Below are 14,542 nucleotides of genomic sequence, written 5' to 3'. Positions count from 1 at the left end.
GACTAATAATAGAACACCAATCTCTTCTTTTTTATAGGGTTTCTGCTAAGAAATCTGCTGTCAATGTGATCAATTTTCCTTTATAGGTCATCTGATGCTTTTGTCTCACAGTTCTTAAAATTCTTTCCTTTGTTTCCTGATGACTGTATGCCTAGAAGATGATATATTTGCAATGAATTTCCCAGGTGCTCTTTTGGCTTCTTGTATTTGGATGTCTAGATCTCTAGCAAGGCCAAGGAAGTTTTCTTCAATTATTCCATCGAACAAATTTTCCAAACTTTTAGATTTCTCATCTTCCTCAGGAACACCAATTATTCTTAGGTTTGATCATTTAACACAACCCCAAACTTCTTGGAGGCTTTGTTCTTTTTTTATTATTCTTTTTTTCTTTGTCCTTGTCTGATGAAGTTAATCTAAAAGCCTGTCTTTGAGCTCTGAAGTTCTTTTTTCTACTCATTCTATTGTTGACACTTTCTAGTGCATTCTGTATTTCCGTGTTTATTTCCAGAAGTTGTGATTTTTTTCTTTATGACATCTATTTCTCTGGGGAATTTTTAATCTACATGCTATATTTTTCTTTTTAATTTATTTAAGTTGGTTTTCACCTTTCTCTAATATCTCCTTGAGTAGGTCAACCTTTTGCTTCTTTATCTGGAAATTCATAGATTTCTGCTTGGTTTGGATACACTGCTTGGGAGCTAATGTGGTCTTTTGGGGGTATCATAGAACCTTGTTTTGTTATATAACCAGAATTTTCTGATTCCTTCTCCGTTGGGTAGACCATCTCAGTGGAAAAATCTGGAACTCCAGGGCTGCTGTTTAGATTCTTTCATCCCATGGAGTGATCCCTTGATATGTGCACTCACCCTTCCCTAAGGGATGGGGCTTTCTGGGAGTTGGAGGGCATTGAGTGGTAATGCTTTTCTGGGTCTAGCCACCCAGCAGGGCTACCAGGCTGGTGCTGCAGAATGTCTGCCAGGAGTCCTGTGATGTGATCCATCTTCAGGTCTCCCAGGTGTGGATACCAACACCTGCTCTTGTGGAGGTGGTAGGGGAGTGAAGTAGACTCTGTGAGAGTCCTTGGTTGTAGATATGTTTAGTATGCTGGCTTTCTTGAATGCTGGTTATACTACCAGTGATGTGTTCATCTGGACAGACTCAGGGCCTCTGATTAGCCAGGATGACGCAGGCAGTGGAATTAGCTGTTGTTTTCTCCTTCCTTGGAGCACAGTTATTCTGTCATGAGTTGTTTTAATGTCCTGAGTTTGTTGGCCTTCAGCCAGGAGGTGGAACTTTTAAGAGCACCAGCTGTGGTAGTAGAAGAGAGATATAAGCTTGCCTTAATTTGGCCAGGATAGGTATTCAGGTTTCTCAGGCAATGGGTGGAACCATAAAGTTCCCAAGAGTTTGTGTCTATTGTAATTGACTACCAGTGTGGGTAGGAAAATATGATCAGGTCAAGCCAGGGTTAGATGGGTCTGAGCTCAGACTTTCCTTGGAGGGGACTTGCAGCAGCCACTGTGAGAGAGAAGGGGGTGGTTCTCTGGCTAATAGAGTTATGTTCCAGAAGGGATTATGGCTGCATCTGTCACCAGGGGAGTGGGGAAAAGCTTGTAGAGATGGACCTCCCCCAGCTCCTGCAATGTTGGAAAGGCTGGTCTTGCTCCCACCAAGTTCTGTTAAGACCAAAGTTTATCTCCACACAGCCTATGCATAGAATTCAGACCTTTCCTTGGGATATAAGCATCTCTGCTTAGAAAGCAAGCACAGCTTTTGAGCCATCCCTCCTCCCTATCTGCCCACACTGTAGACCATGGCGCCTGTGCTCCCTTTCTGCAACAGTTCTTGTTTTCCCTCCAGATCCTGCTCAAGATACTTTGTGCCCACTCAGAATTATTGCAAAGTTCAGCTGGAAGCTTCTTTCACACTGGGACCCCTCCCAAATTTCACCAGCTGCCTTTGCCCCTGTGAGATAGAGTCACGGATGACTTTCCTGGGCTCAGGCTGGAGAATGGGAGCCCCTACAAGGCTCTTCGTGCTGCCACTTATACTTTTATATTCACACTAAATCCATTTCAGCTCTAGATAAGGTTAAATCCTTCTCCAACAATCCGAATTTTCAGGTTTCCTGGTGGAGATGTGTATTCAGAGGCAGGTTTTCCCCGTCTCACACTTTGGGAACTCACAGTTTTTTGCCTATCTCATGGAATTTGCAGCAGTGTGCCACTTCTTTCAAAGGGTCTGTGAATTCTTTTGATTTTCCTGGTATGTTCCTATGGTGGTTCTTGGAGCAAAAGTCTACAGTGTGAGTCTCCACAGGCTGTTATGTTTGCCCAGGTGGCGGCTGAATGTTAGCCCTGTCTCCTCTCCACCATCTTCCTCCCACCCTGGGTCTCATTGTTTTCTATGACTGAATAAGACTCCATTGTATTTAAGTACCACATTTTCTTTATCCATTCATCTGCTGATGGACATGCAGGTTGCTTTCAAATTTTGACTATTGTGAATAGTGCTGCAATAAACATGGGAGTGGAGATATCTCTTCAAAATACTTTCTTTTGGGTACATACTTAGCAGTAGCATTGCTGGATCGTATAGTAGCTCTATGTTTAGTTTTATGAGGATTGCCAAACTGTTCTCCATAGTGGTTGTACTAATTTACATTCCTACCAACAGTGTAAAAGAGTTTCCTTTTCTCCATATACTTGCCAGTATTTATTATTGACTTTCTTTTGGATAAAAGCCATTTTAACTTGGGTGAGATGATATCTCATTGTAGTTTTGATTTGCATTTCTCTGCTGATCAATGATGTTGGGTACCTTTCCATATGCCTACATGCCATTTATATTTGTTCTTTTAAGAAATACCTATTCAGATCTTTTGCCCTTTTTTTTTTTTTTGAGACGGAGTCTCGCTCTGTCACCCAGGCTGGAGTACAGTGGCTGGATCTCAGCTCACTGCAAGCTCCGCCTCCTGGGTTTACGCCATTCTCCTGCCTCAGCCTCCCAAGTAGCTGGGACTACAGGGGCCCGCCACCTCACCCGGCTAGGTTTTTTTTTTTTTCTTGTATTTTTTAGTAGAGACGGGGTTTCACTGGGTTCACCAGGATGGTCTCGATCTCCTGACCTCATGATCCGCCCGTCTCGGCCTCCTTTTGCCCATTTTAAAATCAGATTATTAGATATTTTTTCCTATTAAATTGTTTGAGCTTCCTATATATTCTGGTTATTAATTCCTTGTCATATGAGCAGTTTGAAAATATTTTCTTTTATTCTGTAGGTTGTCTCTTCACTTCATGGATTGTTTTTTATTCTGGTGCAGAAGCTTTTAACTTGATATGATCCTATATGTCCATGTTTGCTTTGGTTGCCTGTGTTTGTGGGGCATTACTCAATAAATCTTTGCCTAGTTCAATGTCTTTTTTTTTAGTAGCTTCATAGTTTGAAGTCTTAGATTTAAGTCTTTAATCTACTTTTATTTGATTTTTGATTATGATGAGAGATAGGAAGTTATTTTTATTCTTCTGCATATGGACATCCAGTTTTCCCGGCACCATTTATTGAAAAGACTGTTCTTTTCCCAATATATATTCTTGGCACCTTTGTTGAAAATTAGTTTGCTGCAAATGTATGAATCTATTTGTTGGTTCTGTAGTCTGTTCCATTGGTTATGTGTCTATTTTTATGCCAGTGCCATGCTGTTTGGATTACTATAGCTTCATAGTATAATTTGAAGTCAGGTAATGTGATTATTCCAGTTTCGTTCTTTTTGCTCAAGACAGCTTTGGCTACTTTGCATCCTTTGTGGTTCCATATAAATTGTAGGGTTTTTTTCCTATTTCTGTGAAAAGTGTCATTAGTTTTGATAGGGATTGCATTGACTCTGTGGATTGCTTTAGGTAGTGTGAACATTTTAGCAATATTTATTCTTCCAACCCATCAATGTCCTTCCATTTTTTCTGTTCTTTTCAATTTATTGCATTAATGTTTTATAATTTTCATTACTGAAATCTTTCTCTTCTTTAGTTAATTCCTAGGTATTTCATTTTATCTGTAGCTTTTGTAAATGAAATTATTTTCTTGATACCTTTTTCAGATTTTTTGCTATATGACATATGGAAATGCTACTAATTTTTGTATGTTGATTTTGTATCATGCAACCTTACTAAATTTATTTATTACTTGTAATAGTTTTTTCATGCAGTCTTCAGGTTTTTTTTTAATATAAGATCACATAATCTGTAGGCAGAATAATTTGAGGACTTATTTTCCAATTTTGAAGCCCTTTATTTCTTTCTCTTTCTGATCTAGCTAGGACTTAAAATGCTGTAGTTTTTTAAACATCAAGTAGATACTTATAAAAGTAATCTACTTTTCAACACTTGAAATAGTTATTCATATGAAAAACATATTTTAGATTTGTTACAATGAACATTACAAAGACATTTAGAGACCCTTCAATCTAACTCTCTGATACTGTAGATAACCTAACTAAGATGAATAGATATTAAGTATATTTTTCTGGATCACAAAGACTATTACTGACAAGTGGAAGATTAAGTCTCACATTACCTCATTTCTGTTCAGCATTTTGGCCTTATAGCTGACTCTCTCTCTTAATTTATTCTCATCATTAGGAAAGAAAGTGAGGTAGAACTTTAAGATCAACAGTGCTTTAATATTGACTCTAAGTAAACATCAGTTATGCTATAACTCACTACCATCATTTCAGTTTTAAGTATTTATTTTTGCTTCATTTCTATATTTTTATTGGCAGCATCTAGTGTTTCTGTTTTGTTAATTGTTTTGTATCCTTTTAAGATTTATTTTCATTGTAATATAATTTCCTAAAAATGTTTTAATGCTCTTTATTGCCAACAGAGAAGCAAAATATTTTCAAATGTAATAGAACTTTCTTTCTCTAAAAGAATTTTATAAAGGATCTCTGGTTTAAAATGGCTGACTGAATATATGCATGCATTTTTACTAACTCCTCTAAAGTACCCATAAATGTGTGCATGTGTAAGGCACTGACACTAGATGAGGAATGTCAACTAATTTTGTAAAATGAAAAATGAAAAAATGTGTGGACTAGTAGAATGTATTAAAAGAGGGAAAAATCAACAAGAAGAAAGCCATTTGTATCACTAAACCCCCAACATATTCTTCAGTGAACAATATCAGTAGCTATAAGATATTAACCAAGAAAAAGCATCTATCAACACTGGTATTTAGGCATACTCCTGATTACCTGCCTCTTTATTCAGAAACGATGGCTGTTATTATTTAGGCTTTGTCTTTACTCATAGAGTTTATCACACTTTGTAAAGCCCTGTTGACACATATAAATTTAGATCCAAAACTCAAATTTAGTTTGAATAGTACCTTATCATAAACAGAGTCCTATACAAACAAAACCATGAACTTAGAGGGAATTATGAAAATGTAGGCAACAATAGATGATGTCAATAAAGCCTGTAAGAACCTCTGTAGAGCTGAGAATAGACATAACATTCATGAAATAAGATCAAATTTTCATGAAATGGTAATATCCTTAGCATAAGAAATAGCTTTTAGAAATTAAAACCATTAAATTGTAAATAACAAATTTGAAAAAACTTTTATAATCTTGAGTAAAAATATAAAGTGTCATGTGCAAGGAAAAATATGGCAAAATAGCAGGATTCATCTAGTTGATCCAAGGTCTGGCTCATAGTAGTTCCAGAAATATGTAAGATAGAAAATATATGGTCAATAATTAGCAAAGAATGATACAATGCTTTGTGCAAAGTTAATGACATGAGTTTCCAACCTGAAAGAACTCACATAATATGAGCAAAATCAGTGATCCAGGAGCAAGATAAACATCAAATGCTGATGTCAAGAATAAAGACACAATGCTAAGGGTAAAGAGTAAAAGTGAAGGTTAACAACCAAAACCCCACTACCACCAAAACAGCAGCAAAAGCAGAATCTCTATACAAAAAATCAGTAGGTGATTTCTCAGGAGTAATATAGATAACTAAAGAAAATAGAATTATGCCCTTAAATTGTGAAAGAAAAGCATTAACAACCAGAATTGTATATCTATCCAAGAAATAAAAAAAGTTTGACAACATAAGAGAGACATTTTTAGATATTCAGAATCTAAAATAATTTTTTTCTGTACATAAATATACTCCACCATCAAAAGGTGGGGAGGATATAGGATCTGACTTGTTCTACAGTAAGGAATGACTGACTAACTTCAGCTAATGTTCAAAAAAGAAAAATTAAGACATAACAATATAATGTTATCTTTTAGAATTCTTGACATTAACAATAAAAGAAAAATAGTGAGGAAATGTAAAGTGGTTATACACTTAAATCAAATGTGAAATTTGTCACATTTTTTCTTGATCAATACCCAGATCCTTTTATCACCAGTCACTTGTCCTCATCTTTATTTGATATCTGAAAAATTTAACCACTCACAGGTAATTTTGAATTGCTTTCCTTTTTCTTCAAGCATCTACCTCCTTACCCTTTATACAAAGCTTGGAAAACAGGGGAAACCATCCAGTTCAAAAACTGACAGGGAATCAAGACAATATTATTAAAGTTCTAGAAAACCTCACATAAAAATTTAATATGATTGGGCAGACGGTTATACTCAACAGGTGAAATATGTGCTATCAAAATAGAATAATGTAATATGTAGATTTATGTAATCTTCAGGTTGGAGATTGAATCCAACTCCTGTTTTAATTTAGGCACACTTGGATTCTGGCTTAGAATTGGATATGAACTCTGAATATAGCTGTTTATGCTGTTCATGTTGAGATATTTAGAGATGAGCTCTGAAAAGTCTGAATGTGTTGCACATTTACTGCCCCACTAAAAAGATTTAAAAAATTTAAAAAACACAACTGATCATCCAGAAAAAGGGTAAGAAAACCTGATGATCCTAGACGTTGAAGTGACCACCATTAGAAATATAACACATAACGGCAACTCCTCAGTCAGCAGTTCTGATCTGGATTGATCATCTCCACAGATGACGATGATTTATCCTCTAGTTCGGGATGACAAATGATCAGGGCTGAGTCTTTGGTTTGGGAAATTTTTGCTCAAGAGGACAAGAATAAGACTATAAACCCTCACTGTAATATTTATTTTATTTTAAGACAGTGATGAAATCAATCTATCTAACCAAATTGTTTGCCATCTGAGCAATTAAATATTAATCTAACAATTTTCTTACCAAGAATTACTCCAAGGTTTCTGTCTTAAAGAAGTCAAACAACCCTAAATGATTATGTCACAAAATATCCAGTCTCAAAAAGCAGTCCCCTTAAAAGACAACTGAAGCTCAGATTCAACAAGCTTGTAAACATTCATTCATATTTTGCTCTTTTTAAGACCAAGACTCTTTCAAAGTAGAGTTCTTTCTTATTGTGGTACTTTTAATGAACTTAACTTTGCATTGTCAACAGATAGTACACTGGTTTTTTGTGGGGAGTTGATATTCAGCAGGGATTTCTTTCACCAACTAACCAGGCTGGTTAAAAAATCAAAGCCCAAATATGCCTGAGATATAAGCCATGAATGTACTTTCTTCTAATAAATAACTTTTGATTCACTGAGAGCCATGGTAGAGCAACAATGCTTTTGCTTTGCTTATAGAAAAAGTCGATTTGACCTCTTTACATTTAGTCTTACTTTTAGTTCCTCATCTTCAATGTGCTTGAAAATTCTTTTCAAGAAAAAAATATGGGTGTGAACACTAATTCCTTGTCCAATAATCCCTGTGATTTTATTGAAAAGTACTTAGTTTATTACTTTAGTTCTGCCACCTGGAAGACCTTTGTTTTATTCATGGCTATGGAAATCCTGAATAGTGCTTGAGATCTCATTGTACTCCATCATATTTGTTGAATTAATGAAAATATTAACTTATTAATGGTTTTTAACTTTCTATTCACTTCTGACACCCATGGATTCAGTTTCTTTCACAGGTGAATATCTCCTTATAAAAAACTATGTATTGGCAAGGTGTGATGGCTCACGCCTGTATTCCTAGCACTTTGGGAGGCCAAGGTGAGTGGATCACAAGGTCAGGAGTTTGAGACCAGCCTGGCCAAGATGGTGAAACCCTGTCTCTGCTAAAAATACACACACATACAAAAATTAGCTGGGTGTGGTGGCACGCACCTGTAATCCTAGCTACTCGGGAGGCTGAGGCAGGAGAATTGCTTGAACCCGGGAGGTGGAGTTTGCAGTGAGCAGAGATTGCACCATTGCACTCCAGCCTGGGCAACAAGAGTGAAACTTCGTCTAAAAATATATATATATGTATTGTATATTATATTTTATTTGCTATTTCTAGGTATTTGTAGCATGAGGGTTTCTGTTCTGATCTTATTGGTCTTCTCATGTTATCAACCAGTATCTCATCCACTGCACCTTGTAAAAAATTGGGAAGGAGGGAGGAGAGAAAAATCTGAAGGACTAATTTAAACCTGAATGAACTGTTTAGATTTCTGAACAGTACTAAATTTTAGTTTTGATTTTATTAATTTTAGACATTCTGTTTGCTCCCCAAAACACAGTAGCGCTTATGAAGGAGATAAAATCAGCTATAGAGAAGTAAGAGTTGCATTTCTTTTTTAAAAGTAACTTTATTAAAGCATAACTGATGAGTGACATTGTATGTGTTTATGGTGTAAAATGTGATGTTTTGATATATATCTATAGACACTGTGGAATGACTAAACCAAGCTAAATCATATATCCTTCACCTCATATACTTATTTTTTGTAGCGATAACATTTAAGATCTACTTTTTTGGCAATTTCAAGTATCCAATGCATTGTTATTAATTGTAGTTATCAGACTATACAGTAGATCCCCAAAACTTATTAATCTTGTGTAACAGAGACATTGTACCATTTGACCAATATCTCCCCATTCCGTTCTCACCCTTAATCTCTGGCAACTACCAGTCTACCTTGCTCTGCGAGTTTCAGCTTTTTTTAGTTCCACATTTAAGTGAGATTATGCAGTACATTCTTTTTTGACAACACCGTGGTCGTGTTAGTAAATTAGTGACTCAACATTATATGCCTTTTTCAGAGGCTTCCTCAGATTCATTTTTGTGCATGAGAAATCTTGTTATAAGTGCTGTGTTCATTTTATATGTATTATAACTAGGATTTTTTTTTCTTTCAGAACAATTTAAAATATATCTCTTGCCAGTGAGTCTAGGGCATAGAGGAAATTGTTTGCTGTTCCTCAGGCAGGACACTTTTTCTTTTTTCTTACCCTCTCCATTCCTTCTTCCCAACTAAAGAAGTGTTTTCTCCTATAAGAACATATCAATTTAGTGCTATGATAGGACAGTATTTGTAAGAGGAAAATATTTATCTGATAAATGTTCCACTTTGAAACATCAGAATAAACAAATGGTACTAACTTAGGAGGACCTTGCTTACAAGGACCCACAGTCTTGCCACTGGTTAGTGGACCCTAGCCTTGATCATAAAAAGTGCCAACAAGATGGATCCAGGACTTTAAAAGAAGGAAAGTTGTAGAAAATGATGATGGGAAAGATTCTAGGAAGAAGAATAGTAAATTCAGTGCCCATCTAAAATCGAAATATAACTTTTGAAATATAACTCGTTTTTAAAAAAATCCTTTGGTGTTCTAAATATGTTTATGATAAGCTATGATTATTTTATTATACCTACACATTTTTTTGAGATTCTGGATTAATGCTTCGATTCAAAATTTGGGAACTTCCTATGTATTTAATATAACATTAATGGTTAGTCCCATCTTCTCTGTTCTATGCACCCTTTCCAAAAAAATGTGACTTCATGATTTACTCAGTATCTGCAGTAAATGGTGAGAATTCTGCTAAAATATATGGTGGATTGTTTTAGTTGACTTTCTAAAGTTTACATTATAGTAATATGGAGATATAAACTGGGAATGTTGAAAATAAGTAAGACAGTATGTTGAGTTGACTTGTAAAAATGATCAGGAAAAAGAGGACCTGAGGGAAAGTAATTAAAAATTCTAAATCTGGAACCACACAATGTTGTGGTTTAATATGAAGTTACTTAAAACTGATGCAATCACTCAGACCTAAAAAAAAGTATTTTTATTTATTGTCTTTTTATTTTCAGGATACTTTGTAATTATAAGAATTTAAAATGTAAACTATAAGTCAGTAGTTATAATTTAGCTGATTTCACCTAAAAGTACTTAAACTAATTTCACCTATAGCCCTAATATGCCAATATTGTTACATTTCTTATAATCAGAAAAAGTTAAGTGCTTTGTTACCCTTAACATATATGGAGTTAAAATTAATTTACAAATTGAATTCCTGATTTTTAGCAGTAAAACCAATGTACAGTATATCCAATCAAGTTTGTCTTATAGGGCTAAATCATCAAATATGCTATTGCTTATCCAAAAACCAAATCGAGAGATGGCTAAAAGTTTGGCTTCCCCTAATAATTTAAATTATTTGTATCATCTATATTTCAATAAAAAGGAGAATTCTGAGATCCATTATGACACACCACTGCTGCTTTAATGCATTGATGTAACAAGCTGCTGAACAGTTACAGCTTCAGATTATACTTTGAAAGAATATGAAACTTATTCAATAGAAGCAGCTTTTGGTTTTATGCTGAGCATGGCTTTAAAAATTTTTTTTCTTAGTACTTCCAAATTCCAAGAAGAAAAAATTTCATTTGAATTTCTTTCTGTTTCTGTCTGATTTCCTGATAAGTAGCTAGACCAAGAAATGGTTTGGGAAAATGCATAATCTTTCCATAATCTCCGTACACTAGTTATGTTACAGTTGCTTGAAATGAAATATGCAGATAGACTTCACCTAGACATGTCCAAAAAAGAAATTCCTTGAGATCCTGTTGCTCTTGACTGTTATCCATACTCCACTAACCCATGTCTTCGTGTTCCTGGACAGAACCGAGGGTCAGGCTGGTTATTCTCGCAGCCTAATAATAAGATGCAGATGCCTGGGAAAGAAGAGAGTTTATTTCTGTAACCAGGTACAGAGAGAAGACTGGGAAAATATCACCAGATCAACTCAAAATTACGAAGTTTTCTAGAGCTTCTATACCTTCTAAGCTGTATGTCTATGTGTAAGTGTGCATTCATCTAAAGACAGAAGTGATTAAATTCTAATCTATAACTAAGGTCTGAGTTCTGAAAACCTTCCTCTGGAGTCCCAGTAAATGTGCTTAATCTAGATGGACCCAGGTGCTGGGGTGATTACCCTTATCTTGTCTCTTGCTAAATCATGGAGGTTTGGGGAGTTCCTTTAGACTCCCAATAAAACTTGTTTGTGAAGGTCTGGGGAGTTTCTTCAGACCCCCAATAAAACTTGTTTAATCCTAAGCAGGCCCTGTTAAGAATTCCTTCATTATTTTGTCATGCTTCAAGACCCAGGCAAAACTCTTAGTGGGCTTTTTTTTACATTCCAGCCTTTATATGAGGGCTCTGGTTCTATCAGCTTTTAATATTTAACTTAACCCCTCAGTGCTGAAGCAGTTGTCATGGAGGCCTGTTTGTTCAGCTGTTAGTGAGACCTGGCCTGCCACATTAGTCTCCAAAATCAATTTGTATTTATTGATTAAAATATGTATAAATTGTTCCTCAGCTCTAGAAATAAAAGAGCTGAAGTCCTAACTTTCAGCAACAAGGATGTATGTAATATTCTTTGGGCTCCATCCTTTATCTAAGGTTTGGTTAATTTTATTGTTTCTCTATAGAAATACTCTGAAGTTAAATTTTTCCAGTGTCTCAATAGACATATTCCTATAACAACATTAATATTTTAAATGAAAAGCATTATGAATAAATTTTGAAATTTGGAAATAAAATTAGCCTAATGATTTCTTATTTATATGTCACAACCATTTAGCAAAATCATTTCACAGTAATTGAGGTTTTTAAGGCTAAGAAAGCAAGTAAAAAAAGCAGGCATATTAAAAGGCCTTATGATAAAAGTTATTAATATGAATTATGATACTAAATTAGCATGTTATCAGGAGAATAGTTAATAATTAATTTTCACCTGTCATTTCAATATGTGTATAAATAAAAATTGTTATTATAAACAATTATATAAAACATCCATTTAGATAATATAGAATTCAAATAGGTTATAGTAATCAACATTAGCACTATAAAAATTATAAATGTTAATACAATTATTACTAATATTTTAATTGAGGTTTACTTTTATTAAAACCAATTATGAAAAATTCCCCTCTACATGCAATTTTTACAAAATTAAAAGAAAACAGGGAAAATGGACATAATTTGGAAAATGGCCATGATAAACCTTTTAAGATGTGGTATGTTGTAGTTTAACACCATCCAAACAAAAACAAGAGTCATGTAGTATTTAGTAATGATGGTGAATAAAAGCATAATAAAATCTCTTTTCTAAAAAACAAATTAAAATATATTTGTTAATTTTAAAAAAATTGAATAGTTTTGAGCACAAAATATGTGCCAGGAAGAGGGAGAGTTCACTGAAAGACGAGGCCATGCTGTCCGTGGAAGTTTGATGATATTCAAGACCTTAGGAAGGTGCTGGGGCCTTACCGGGGTCCAGCTCAAAAAACTACATTCATAATTGAACATAGGAGATGTAATGAAATAATTATTAAATTGGTAAAAGATATTCATTATAAATAGGGGTAAAGAAAACACATAATACAGTAATAGCAAAACTAAGAGATGTCTGCAAGTTGGGAGACCTCAGTATTAAATGATGTGCTAAATCCCCTACCCACAGTTAGTGCTTATCACTCTGAACAGCAAACTGGACCAGGTACAGACATAGGGCCCAAAGACATAACATCTAATAGATTCAGAACATTGCCAGTATTCATGTAGCGTATATATTTTTTCCTATGTCCTTTGCTAAAGTCATTTGGTGCTAAACTTGTGTTTTATGTGAACCTAATTGTCTATGTGGACCTTTGTGATCATGCAGCGATAGGTGTGTGCACACACACACACACACAAAGAGCAAGTGGTAGAATATCATATATGTTATACCAGTCTAATCCTATTTTCATAAAAATAAGAACAATAAAGCAGAAACAATCTGTATGTATTTATCTGTGCATGCATGTGTGTGCATTGTGTTCCTAAAGTTTGATAAAACCTTGTTTATGATGAGGGGGGAGATCTAGCTTTGCTAACAACAGTGAAGGAAAAATAAACATCTACTTATAATTTTACTGTAAAAAATAAACATCTGTTCATTTTGTAAAACAGCAGCTCTATTTTAAAAAATCATATTATGATGGATATATGTCATTTTGCATTTTCAAAAATCTATAGGATGTACAGCAAAAAGAATGAACTTCAATATAAATTATGGATTTTGGTTTATAGTAGTATATTAGTATTGGTTCATTAATTGTCATAAATGTTCCACACAAATAAATAAACTGTGAACTCTGTGCAGGGGAGAAGGGTGTGTATGAGGATTCTCTGTCCTTTCCACTCCATTTTTTGTAAATCTAAAACTGCTCTAAAAAACTAAGTATATAAATTACAAAGCAATCAATATGAAAAATAATGGAAAGTAATTATGGCATAGAATTTTTTTAAGTTGTTATATCAGTAGACCAGAAATGCTGTTGAGGTTTTGGAAAAGACAAGGCAGGTAGTATTTTAAAGTAGAAAAGACACAAATCTAAGATAAACCAAAGTGCATGGTTCCCCAAAGGAGTCACCAGAGAGCTCCAAATCTAGCATAAATTACACTAAGATCTGGGAAGGACGTGGGTAGGAGAACTGTATTTGTAAATTGCTGCAGATGCCAGCCTGTGCTTTTCCTCCACAGACCTCACAACTGGGAGTGGTATCCTCTGCTCTTAGGTGAAATTTGGGACTTACTTTTTGTGGAAGAAATTTCACTCTGCCTAAGAAAAAGTGTAAGGAAGAATATTAATTCCTGTGTAAAGAAACAGTGAACATTAGGGACTCAGGAACTGAGGGAAGTGTAGAGAAAGAGGAAGGAGAGAGAGAATCAATCTTTCCCCCAAAGTGAAATAAGCTAATGTTCTCCCCTAGGTTTATCTTTGTCACAGCAGTTTGGGAGATTTTACTTCCTCATGTCAAATCCACACTCTCTCTGGGGTAGCTGGTCTATCAACACTCCCATCTGGCAGAGAAGCCAATTAGGGAAATATACTTAACACAGCTAGAGAGGTAAGTTGCACCAGACATCTGTACTAAATAAGGGAATCTTGCTTTTATAAATTCGAATGGAAAAGCAGAAAGTAGCACAAGCAACAGATAATTTAAAGAAAAACAAAATGAACAAAAAACACTCAAATGACCAGAGAACTGACTTTAAGGACTGACATTATTAGAGGACTAGAAAATAACTTAAAATTTATGTTAGGTATCACTAGAGGATTGAGAGAATTTTTTTTTTATACACAGAATACAGAAGTTAATGTAAAGATGAACAAAATGAAAGAAAGAAGAGGTTTTG

The sequence above is a fragment of the Theropithecus gelada genome, chromosome 9, assembly GCF_003255815.1.
Source record: "Theropithecus gelada isolate Dixy chromosome 9, Tgel_1.0, whole genome shotgun sequence".
Lineage (NCBI taxonomy): Eukaryota > Metazoa > Chordata > Mammalia > Primates > Cercopithecidae > Theropithecus > Theropithecus gelada.
The sequence above is the reverse complement of the archived record's forward strand: the minus strand, read 5'-3'. Positions refer to the sequence as shown.